Source organism: Dendropsophus ebraccatus, chromosome 14 (assembly GCF_027789765.1).
Source record: "Dendropsophus ebraccatus isolate aDenEbr1 chromosome 14, aDenEbr1.pat, whole genome shotgun sequence".
Classification (NCBI taxonomy): Eukaryota; Metazoa; Chordata; class Amphibia; order Anura; family Hylidae; genus Dendropsophus; species Dendropsophus ebraccatus.
Genome location: NC_091467.1, coordinates 17,957,475 through 17,970,301, shown reverse-complemented (window position 1 = coordinate 17,970,301; position 12,827 = coordinate 17,957,475).

Here is a 12,827-nt window from a genome sequence, read left to right as displayed (position 1 = left end):
GCCCCCCGGCCGACGGCACTGTGTAAGCTGTCACTGCGCATGCGCCACTGTTACCCCCAGAGGGTGCATCTGCAGTGACGTTGCCAGTACCCTGCTGCCTCTGTGGTGTGTCTTCCTCATGCCACACCCGCCCCATGGCAGTGACGTTCCTGGCCCTGCACCGCCTCTCTCACCGCCTGTTGCCGCCCCCAGCATACCATAGTGACGCCCTCTGTCTGCATTTGCATCTCCTTTACACATATGCCGTTGCGACCTGATCCAGCGCAGGCGCAGTGACGCACTAGGCTAGAAGGAGAAGGCCTGCTGCGTCACTGCATCTGATCGGGTCGCAATGGCATATGTGTAAAGAAGAGAGGATGCAAATGCAGACATAGCGCGTCACTATGGTATGCTGGGGCGGCAACAGGGGGTGAGAGAGGCGGTGCAGGGCCAGGCACGTCACTGCCATGGGGCAAGGGTGGCAGCAAGGTACTGGCAACGTCACTGCAGATGCACCCTTTGGGGAGAACAGTGGCCCGGACTGGCAATCTGGCAAGCCGGCCAAATGACCGCTGGGCTGGCCGGATTACCAGTCCGTTGGCTGCATGGACTGCAAAAGAAAAAAAAAAAAAAAGACTATTATAAATAAACAGAGGGCCGCTGCCGGGCTGAAGACTGGTGGGCCGGGAGGGGACAAAAACAAACAACTCACCTGTCACCCGTTCCTGCAGCTCCACTCCCGGCAGCAGTGTGCGTCTTCTCGCTCATCTTCTGGCGCAGGCAGCATAGTACAGGAGACTCTACCTGGGCCTGACGTCCCCACAGCCTCTATCAGACGTCTTAAAGACACACGCACACGCTGACGTCTGATAGAGGCTGCGGGGACGTGATGAGCGAGAAAACGTGCGCAGCTGCATTCCTCTCTTATGTAACCAGTGGCGCCGCAATGATAAAGGCGACCTGAGTCGTCTGCCTCAGGCGGCGCCACCAGCTGTCATCATGGGGGCGGCATATGGCGGATTATAATATGGGCGGTTTGGGCGGCCGCCCGGGGCTCCGGGGGGCCCATGCCCGGCCGCCCACATTATAATCTGCCACTGATTCCCCCAATGCATGTACCGGAGTCCCCCCGCGCCCGGACAGCATCTGTAATTAGATGCTGGGAGCGGGGGAGACTGTATTCATAAGCGCCGCGCTGTCATGAATCAGCTGCGCGGTGCTGTTACTACAGCGTGGCGCTTATGAATACAGTCTCCCCCGCTCCCAGCATCTAACTACAGATGCTGTCCGGGCGCGGGGGGACTCCGATACATGCATTCCAAATCCGTGATCTGTCAGGATCACGGAACGTGGGAATGCAGCCTTAGTCCCTCGGGTGATGCGCGGCTGCCGGAGGTGTCCCATCCTGTCCCCGGCAGCGCGCGCATCAGAGAGCTCCCCGTGTGGGGGGGGGGGGGGGGGGGAGAGGGGGACCATCTATAAGGGAGGGGGGCAGAGGGGGACCATCTATAAGGGGGGGGAAGAGGGGGACCATCTATAAGGGAGGGGGGCAGAGGGGGACCATCTATAAGGGAGGGGGGCAGAGGGGGACCATCTATAAGGGGGGGGGGGAAAGAGGGGGACCATCTATAAGGGAGGGGGGCAGAGGGGGACCATCTATAAGGGGGGGGAAAGAGGGGGACCATCTATAAGGGAAGGGGGAGAGGGGGACCATCTATAAGGGGGGGGGAAAGAGGGGGACCATCTATAAGGCGGGGGGAAGAGGGGGACCATCTATAAGGGAGGGGGTAGAGGGGGACCATCTATAAGGGGGGAGAGGGAAGAGGGGGACCATCTATAAGGGGGGAGAGGGAAGAGGGGGACCATCTATAAGGGGGAGAGGGAAGAGGGGGACCATCTATAAGGGGGGAGAGGGAAGAGGGGGACCATCTATAAGGCGGGGGGAAGAGGGGGACCATCTATAAGGGAGGGGGAAGAGGGGGACCATCTATAAGGGGGAGAGGGAAGAGTGGGACCATCTATAAGGGGGGAGAGGGAAGAGGGGGACCATCTATAAGGGGGGAGAGGGAAGAGGGGGACCATCTATAAGGGGGGGAAAAGAGGGGGACCATCTATAAGAGGGGAGAGGGAAGAAGGGGAGCATCTATAAGGGGGGGGGGAGAGGGGGACCATCTATAAGGGGGGGGGGGGAAGAGGGGGACCATCTATAAGGGGGGAGAGGGAAGAGGGGGACCATCTATAAGGGGGGGAGAGGGGGACCATCTATAAGGGAGGGGGGAAGAGGGGGACCATCTATAAGGGAGGGGGGAAGAGGGGGACCATCTATAAGGGAGGGGGACCATCTTTAAGGGGGGAGAGGGAAGAGGGGGACCATCTATAAGGGGGGGGGAGAGGGGGACCATCTATAAGGGGGGAGAGGGAAGAGGGGGACCATCTATAAGGGGGGGAGAGGGGGACCATCTATAAGGGGGGAGAGGGAAGAGGGGGACCATTTATAAGGGGGGAGAGGGAAGAGGGGGACCATCTATAAGGGGGGAGAGGGAAGAGGGGGACCATCTATAAGGGGGGAAGAGGGGGACCATCTATAAAGGGGGGGGAAGAGGGGGACCATCTATAAGGGGGGAGAGGGGGACCATCTATAAGGGGGGGGAAGAGGGGGACCATCTATAAGGGGGAGAGGGAAGAGGGGGACCATCTATAAGGGAGGGGGGGAGAGGGGGACCATCTATAAGGGAGGGGGGAAGAGGGGGACCATCTATAAGGGAAGGGGGAGAGGGGGACCATCTATAAGGGAGGGGGGAAGAGGGGGACCATCTATAAGGGAGGGGGGAGATGGGGACCATCTATAAGGGAGGGGGGAGAGGGGGACCATCTATAAGGGGGGAGAGGGAAGAGGGGGACCATCTATAAGGGGGGGGAAGAGGGGGACCATCTATAAGGGAGGGGGGAGAGGGGACCATCTATAAGGGAGGGGGGAGAGGGGGACCATCTATAAGGGGGGGAAGGGGGACCATCTATAAGGGAGGGGGGAAGAGGGGGACCATCTATAAGGGAGGGGGGAGAGGGGGACCATCTATAAGGGGGGAAGGGGGACGATCTATAAGGGAGGGGGGAAGAGGGGGGCCATCTTTAAATGAGTGGAAGAGGGGGACTATCTATAAGGGAGGGGGGAGATGGGGACCATCTATAAGGGAGGGGGGAGAGGGGGACCATCTATAAGGGAGGGGGGGCATCTATAAGGGAGGGGGGAAAGGGGGACTATCTATAAAGGAGGGGTGAGAGGGGGACCATCTATAAGGGAGAGGGGACCATCTATAAGGGGGGAAGAGGGGGACCATCTCCTAAAAGATCAGCACCCTCCTCTCCTGACATCCTCTGTGCTGCTGGGACCTCTCCTATAGGATTAGCACCCTCCTCTCCTGACCTCCTCTGTGCTGCTGTGATCTCCCCTATAAGATCAGCACCCTCCTCTCCTGACCTCCTCTGTGCTGCTGTGACATCCCCTATAAGATAAGCCCCCTCCTCTCCTGACATCCTCTGTGCAGCAAGGGACCAAACGTTATGTTTACTGGGGACAGCATTGGGTATTGGGTATGTAACGTCTGTAGGAACGGAGTTTAACATTCTTGACTGTTTGGGGAATGGCCGGACGGAGTGTCACTGTGGGGCCGATAACTGCCGCGGCTTCTTGGGGGTACGACCATGGCCGTATTTACCATTAGGCACCCGTGGTCCGGTGCCTAGGGCAGCACCTTGCAGGGGGGCAGCACCACGGAGCAGGGGGACAGAAAAAACTAATTTTTTTGTTTTATTTTTTTAGTTTCCCTCCTCCTGTTCAGACTTACCAATAAATCTGGTGTCTTTTCCAGGGGGTGGGGGGTATGGTGGTATTGGTCAGGTCTGGTGTCGCCAATAGGTGCGTGAAGATGGGGCGTCTTCAGGTTTATTGCCTAGGGCAGCAGCAACTGTTAATACAGCCCTGGGTACGACCTAAAGTAAGTGAATAGATCTGTTCTGGAGAATCACACGATGGATGTTATGGACACTTCAGGACTGTATGATTTTAGTTTTGACCAGAGAACATCTTCCTTCGTCTGGAGGCATCTTCTCTTAGAAGGAATGCTTTTTTTGTTTTTTTATTTGCTGCTAAGAGCTGCCCCCTTTGGATAGATGCTAGGGTATAAATCTGTAGTGTCCCTGGGGCTGATGGTGGTCAGCAAACTTATAAAATTGCCTTTATATTTCTCAGCCTAGTGTCATGGAGGAGGAGCCGACCTGCGATATATATGTGGGCTAGTGGGGTTTTTGTGCCAGGGCTGCTTTTCAGCCCCAGTCCGGCTCTGTGTGCACCCAAAAGAAAAAAAAAAAAAAAAGCTTACATCTTATGTGTCCTATTTATTTCAGATGGTCTATGAGTAAGATCCTGTGAACGCCCAAAACATGTCGGATCGTGATTGGGCTCTAGCATGTTGTAGCCTTTGGATTTAAAGTGGTACTCCGGCGAAAATCTTTGTCTTTCAAATCAAGTGGTTTCAGAAAGTTATACAGATTTGTAATTGACTTTTATTTAAAAATCTCCAGTCTTCAGTACTTATCAGCTGCTGTATGTCCTGCAGGAAGTGGTGTATTCTCTCCCGTCTGACATAGTGCTCTCTGCTACCACCTCTGTCCATGTCAGGAACTGTCCAGAGGAATAGCAAATCCCCATAGAAAACCTCTCCTGCTCTGGACAGTTCCTGACACGGACAGTTGTGGCAGCAGAGGGCACTGTGTCATACTGGAAAGAATACACCACTTCCTGTAGGACATACAACAGCTGATAAGTATGGGAAGACTAGAGATTTTTTTTATAAAAGTAAATTACAAATCTATATATTTTTCTGACACCAGTTGATCTAAAAGAAAAAGATTTTTGCTGGACAACCCCTTTAATTTGGAGAAAAAGCGCATTATGCAGAAGCAGATACTGAATTAAATCCATCTGTATCAGCTTTGTATTGCATTGCATGGTCAGCGCCCCCTGCCACACACACACACATACACACTTCCCCGGAGGAGGGCTCGGCTGCACCCCACCATACTGACAGAACAGCAGCTCTAGGAATGTCACTGCAGGAGAGGGTGCACCCACTACACCTCCCACCAGGAACTACAGCAAACTGATGAGCCGCGTTGGTCACCCCCTCCCCCCCCTTCCCAGAACACTTACAGGCCGCACCCTTTTAAATTCCCTGATGTCACTTTCCGGACGTGCTGCTGAGGATCCAGGAGAAAGCGCGGGGGACACCGCTGCTGCTGGGTGCCAGAGCTCTTGGAGGAGAAAGATCTGCCCGCAGGCCCAGAATTCCATGAAGACGGCTCTGGGGCCCCCACTGGGTACTATTAAACATTATCAGCTGTACTCGGCCAATTACCGTCCGTTGCAGTTGATAATCGTTTTGTGTAATAGCAGGTTTCTGCACAAACCAGGATCCTGATAAAGATAGCAATGGTCTGATGGCCACTGTCCTGCGTAATAACAGCGGTGGGAACAGACCACCGCTATCTTCTATGGGTTACCTCCGGCAGCTCCCCCCCCTCTATCTCGCTCACTGACGGTGTGTGTAATAGCACTGACAGCGAGCGGGGAACGAGGATCAAGCGAGCACTGACCTGACAGGTTGCCGCTCGCTTGCTCCTAAATATCAGGCTGTGTAATATGGCCCTAAGAGTGATGGGTCCCTGGGCAGCCGCCTACCCTCCTGCCCAATGGGAAAGACGACCCTGCCCCTTCCCTGTTTTAGATGATCCGACTAAGTTTAATATGAGCAGCAACAAAACAAGTAACACAACATACAGCTGAAGGTAAAGATTTATTAAAAACCAATTGTTAAAGGTTTAACCGCAGCACGAAATCCAATGAGGATGAAGTACATGTGTATGTACCCGGACTGTCGGCCATCACTCGTGGGGCGGTGCTGTGTGCTTGCCAGCCGATGTATATTCAGCACAGTAAGCAGTGCCTGCCAGATGCGGAGAGGAGGAAGATGGTAATTCCAGATGTGGAGAGGAGGCAGATGGTAATGCCAGATGTGGAGAGGAGGCAGATGGTAAAGATGGTAATGCCAGATGTTATAGGCAGATGGTAATGCCAGATGTTATAGATGGTAATGCCAGATGTTATAGATGGTAATGCCAGATGGTAGATGGTAATGCCAGATGGTAGATGGTAATGCCAGATGGTAGATGGTAGATGGTAATGCCAGATGGTAGATGGTAATGCCAGTTGTTAAAAAATGCCAGATGGTAAAGATGGATGGTAATGCTAATAAATGTGCCAGATGTTAATTGCAGATGGTGATGCCAGATGGTAATTCTAGGTGGTGATGCCAGATGGTGAAATTTTGTTATAAATCTGTAGGAGTAGACAGACACCAAACAATGATGTGAAGCAAAGAGGTGAAGGATACTTTATACTTCTATTACAGCTCACATCTCATGGCTCTTTATAGAGATGAAGAAATAAATAATTTCCTACAGAATATTCTAGGACTAGAACTGAAGCAGCTGTAAAAAAATTCTTTACAAATTCTAATAATACAGTAATGGCCGATATGTGGGGGGCAAAGAGCCAACTATAGAGGATCCATTTCTGGGCACTCCATACAGTCTCCACCGCACTACTAATTCCTGCCTCTATATGGTCTATGGTGTATAGCAGCTTCTAATGGTCCCAGCAACACAGTATCCACACAACGTAAATTTTTAATTAATTATGGTCGTTGTTGCAATTCAACAGAAATTAAGTTCATCCGGCCGGTACTGCGGTACCAGCTGGGATGTACTTCACTGACACCGAATGAACATACTGTGTGTGAACCCATTCTTAAAACGCAAACAGGTGACACTCTAACTGTGTAAGTGTAGGACAATGTGCTGGGCTTAAGCCCCTTTTACACGGGCCGATTATTGGCAAGGAGTATTGCTAAAAACATACGGCCAATAATCGGCAGGTGTAAAGGTTTCAGAAATCAGCCGAGGAGCGGGAAAATGGCCACTCAGCGGCTGATCGCATCACTTGTGTGGGTGGTAAAATCTATTGCTATCTGACATTTCTGAGCAGTAGGTAAGGGTGGCATTGTGTGGAATGACTACAGAAGGATCTTGTATACTCACGGTTTAGACCACGGTGACCGGATTGCAGCAGCAGCAGAAGAAAGATCTTATCCTAAGGAATAACAAGAAGAAAGCTGACATAAAGAAACTTTAGAGACCCCCGGGAGAGGAACGCACAGACCGACTCTCTAGCAGGCGTTTCACATCCGGGGGCATCTTTGTGCAGCAGGATATGCCCTATAATTGGCACCACTAGATGGCGCCTGTGTGTGCAGATATATAGTGTGTGCAGACAGGTTTTATATCAGTGTCTTCTATTGGGGCAGTAAGATGTCTATATGGTGGTGTGATCTATAATGTGTCTGTATGTTAGTGTATTGCATCTCTCTACTTACATAGCCAGCCTCCTCGCCCTCTTCAGAGCTCGTCTCGATTTCCTCTCCTCTCTCCGCTCCTTCTTCATCTCCTTTTCATAGTCCTTTTCGGTCTCCTCCCTATTGTACATAAAACATATATTATGTAAAAATGCATTATGTTATATGTATCTAAAGACTGGGAGACATTATCCCAGTCTCTAGCACCAATGTAAGAGGATCAAACAGTGTGATGACTGACAGAAAAGTACGGGGTCTTACCTGATAGGCTCCAGTGTGGGCCGCCAGGTCATTTTCTTGAAGCCACCACTGGTAGAGAACAGAACTGGTTAGGATAACGTAACATAAATGGACACTACAGAAAATATTCAGATGTTTTGGGTTTTTCTCCTTCTACAAGGAAGACTCCACCATACCTGAAAGCAGGAGGGGCCGAACGGACCAAGGAGAGCCATCTGCAAGAGAAGCCAGAAGAAGAAACAGATTGACAAGTCTTCCACAACTAGTGATACATAGAACTACACACAATACCCAGGAGATAGTGGCCATGGGGTATAAGGAGATAAGTGGCCATGGGGTATAAGGAGATAGGGGGCCATGGGGTATAAGGAGATAAGTGGCCATGGGGTATAAGGAGATAAGTGGCCATGGGGTATAAGGAGATAGGGGGCCATGGGGTATAAGGAGATAAGTGGCCATGGGGTATAAGGACATAAGTGGCCTTGGGGTGTAAGGACATAAGTGGCCATGGGGTATAAGGAGATAGGGGGCCATGGGGTATAAGGAGATAAGTGGCCATGGGGTATTAGGAGATAAATGGCCATGGGGGTGGGGGGAGGGGGTGAAAGGGGGGTGATACTCACGCCTCATCAGGTCCTTCATCCTGATCTATCTTGAAATTGTCGATCCTGTTATAGAGGAAAAAAGAGAATGATGATTAGTAATTTCTTTCAGCAGTTATATAGGGTTAGCTATAGAAAATATTCAGATGTTTGGAATTTTTTTTCCTTCTACAAGGAAGACTCCACCATACCTGACAGCCTGAGGGTACGGAGGTAGCACCAAGAGCCATCTGCAGGAGAAACCAGAATAAGAAACATATTAATAAGTCTTCCACAACTAGTGATACACAGGCCGTGGGGTATGAGGAGGTAAGTGGGCAATGGGGATATGTGGTCCCATGAGGCAGGGCATTGTGATGTTACTATATGTGGTGGTGTGTGTGTGTGTGTGGGGGGGGATGATACTTACAGCTCATCCGGGTCCTCCTCCCAGGGTTCTGGTTCCGGATCCTCAGCTGTAAAAAAAAAACAGAGATGAGAATCATGGAGAGACTGGCAGGGGATGGTGGTGGTGTGTGTGTGTGTGTGGGGGGGGGGGGGGGGGGGGCGGAATATGGTGGATGGCGGGGAATGGTGGAGGGCGATGTAGGATCGTGGGGGGTGGGGTGATGGTGATACTTACAGTGCAAGTCGCACACTGTAGTCCATTTCTGTAATGATAAAACAGGGAGAAGTGAGTTAGCATCATTGTAATGACAAACAACTTGCAGCAGAGCAGTAACAGAGGGAAACCAGCAGGGGGCAGCACCAGAAACACAGCAGGTACCTTGCTGGAGATTTATGGCTCTATCTTACAGTAAGATTCTCCTTGATGCCCACAGCAGCCAATCACAGCTCAGCTTTCATTTCTCATATTGTTCTGGTAAAATGAAAGCTGAGCTGTGATTGGTTGCTATGGGAGCTCTGGTTGCTAGGGGCAGTGAGAAGCTTTACTATAGGACAGCAGGATAAATCTCCCCAATCTCTAATCCATCAATTATTTTCATGGTTAGAAATAGGAAGACACATGGTGTCCTGGTGACTGCAGTGGAGATACAGAGTGTGACAGTGTGAACAGGTGCTTACCCTCAAAGACATAATAGCGATCTCTGTATACAACAACAAGAGAACCTGAGGAAGAGAGAAGAAAGGTTATTAGTGCAGCTTCTTGGTGTTTCTATGGATCTAGTGGATCACTCCCCAATGTAAGTTCTCTATTGTGTGAGATTTGGGGGACACTAGACTTAGGGGGGCACAAAGGGTGGAGAATAGGGTGGGGGAGGGGAGGGGGAGATACTTACACTACAACTCCTACTCCAACTCTGAAGAATTCCGAGATCAGCGGCGCCTTATCATTCATGTATGTCATCATGTGTGGCTGATGTCACTCTGTGATGTCATAAAGAAAGCAGACAGCCAATCAGATACCAGATCATTGCTAGGTGTAATTTGCATATTTGCATATGGATAGATAGATAGATAGATAGATAGATAGATAGATAGATAGATAGATAGATAGATAGATAGGAGATAGATAGATAGATAGATAGATAGATAGATAGGAGATAGATAGATAGATAGGAGATAGATAGATAGATAGATAGATAGATAGATAGATAGATAGATAGATAGGAGATAGATAGATAGATAGATAGATAATAGATAGATAGATAGGAGATAGATAGATAGATAGGAGATAGATAGATAGTAGATAGATGGATAGGAGATAGATAGATAGATAGATAGGAGATAGATAGATAGATAGATAGATAGATAGATAGATAGATAGATAGATAGATAGATAGGAGATAGATAGATAGATAGGAGATAGATATTTGATGGTAATTTAACTAGAACAGTCTTATTAACCCCTTGCCTCCGCAGCCTGTTTTGGCCTTAATGCCCGGGGGCCTATTTTTCAAATCTGACCTGTGTCTCTTTATGTAGCAATAACTCTGCGGTGCTTTTAACTATCGCGGTTATTCTGGGATTGTTTTTTCATGACATATTCCTCTTTATCTTTGTGGTATACTTTGATTGATACACTCAGTAGTTTTTTGTAAAAAAAACACATTTGCGCAAAAATTTTCAAAATTTACATTTCTTTATATTCAAAATTCTCTGTTCCTAAGAAAGATAGTCATGTCACATGAACTAATTATTACTACAACATCTACAACGTGTCTGCTTTATGGTGACCTCATTTGGTGAACGTCCTTTTACCTGTTAGGATGTTAGAGGGCTTAGAAATTTTGCAGCAATTTTTCCAGTTTTCAGGAAAATTTCAAGTTCAGATTGTTTTAGGGACCAGCCCAGTCCTGAAGTGGATTTGTGGGGCCTGTATGTTAGTTACCCCCATAAATCCCTCCACTGTAAAAACTGCACCCCTCAAAGTATTCAAAGTAACATTACATAAGTGTATTAACCCTTTAGGTGTTTTGCAGAAATTTAAGCAAGTTGGAGGGGAAATTGAAAATTTTCAGTTTTTTGGCAGATATTCTATTTTAATGCATTTTTTTCCTCTAACACAGCAAATACTAACTGAGAAATGCAACTCACTATTTATTCCCCATGTTTCAATGTTTCTAGAAATCCCCCATATGTGGCCGCAGCGCGTCACCTGACTCAACCACAGGCTGCAGACATGACAGAAGCCTGGTGTATTTTTGGGGTCTTTCTTTATTTCAGTCTTTTTTTAGCCATTAGATCATGTGATAGAGGCCTTGCAGTGCCCAAATATTTGTGTAAGACAAGTTGGAGTTTCCATCGGTACCATTCTGAGGGACATGTGACACCCTGATCATTATTTATTAAATTTCTTATGAGGTGGTCCGAATAAAAAACACAATTTAGCAGCTGTTTTTCATAATTTTTTTTGTATGCCGTTTACTATACATCACATATGACATGTTATCGTTATTCGTCAGGTCGGTACGATTACAGCGATATCCATTTTATATAACTTTTGTTTTAGTTTATGGTATTTATATTATAAAAACTGTTTGTGTAATATTAACATTTTTTCGCCAATGAAGTTATGTGAGGGATTTTTTTGCGGCATAAGCTGGTGTTTTTAGTGGTACACCTTTTGGGTACGTGTCGTATTGATAACTTTTTTCTATATTTTTTAGGGGGCGGGATTAACAAACAATTGTTATTTTGGTTAGTTTTTTTATACCATTAATCGGGCAGTATAATTAATGTAACAGGTCATTACGGACGCGGCGATACCAAATATGTGTACTTTATTTATAGGGGATCATTTATAAAGGGGGATAGGGAATGTGTATATTTATTTAATTTAATTTAATTATTTATTTATTTTATTTGTTTTAATTAATTATTTATGAGATTTTACTTTAACTTTTTCAGGTGTATATATAATGCATTACAGCACAGGGAGAAGGGGGCGGTGCACAGGGACTGATTCAGGAGGGGGCGGAGTATGTGTAGGGGGCCGGATCGGAGCACGGGAAGAGGCCGGACCATAGAGGGGGCCGGATCGGGAAGGGGGGAGAGCGGAGCCTGGGGAGGGGGCCAGATCATGGAGGGGAGGGGGGAGTGGAGCACGGAGAGGATCACAGCAGTGGCGGCGGGAGGAGGCAACGTGCTGCAGCCTCCTCCTGCTGCCCAATTAGCAGGAGACATCACATCTTCTCATAGACCGTGGTGTTTATGGGGTTAACTGCCAGGGGGAACATAACACACATTACAAAGTTCTATAACTTTGTAATGTGTGTTATTTTGTGAATAAAGGTTTAGGACTACACTACTCTTTAGGTGAGAACAAATCTTATAATAGAATCGATGTTTTCCTTGTAAAATACAACACCCCGGTAGAGAGGCAGGGGCGGGCAGCTGTTTGAGCTTGCCACGCTGCCATTGCTTCTCCCTGCTGCAGAGAACACCCCCTCCAGCCTGCCCCAGCTGCAGCCACCCATCTCCAGGCCACTGATGCTGAAGCATGGGAGCTGGCAGCCCGGAGAAGGGTGCAGGGAGCTGGGGCAAGCTGGAGGAGCTATTCTCTGCAGCGGGGAGAACCAAGACAGTGCGGCAAGTTCAAACAACCACCTGTCACCTGTCTCTGCTGTGAGAACACCTGTTCAAAGTGGAGATTCCCTTCATAATGGCTCCTTACTGATAGTCTTTACACTTTCTGGGGTGGGCGCTCTGCATCTGACCTATGGAGTCAGGGCAGTGTATTGGCAGTACTGCTGTCAGTGGCCCAGCCTATAATGGGGCCCGGTGATGCCTCTCACACTGCACTTGAGTTGGTTAGAAGAGCTGTCCACAGTGTGTGCCTGTGAGGCCTGTCCATGAAAAGTGCCAGAATTTAGTTTATAAATTTTTTTTATCCCTGCTGCCTTCCAGGGGGCCCTGTTCTTTTACTGAACAGAAATCATGTTCCCTCCCCTCCTCCTGCACTCTCCCTGGTCCGGCCTCAGGTCAGCAGCTCCCAGGTGACAGGCAGGAAGATGCAGAGAGAAGCAGCCGACCCCCTCCTCTCTCCTGTCCCCCCTGCAGTGTGGTCCGCTCCCTCCTGTAGCTGTGTATAGAC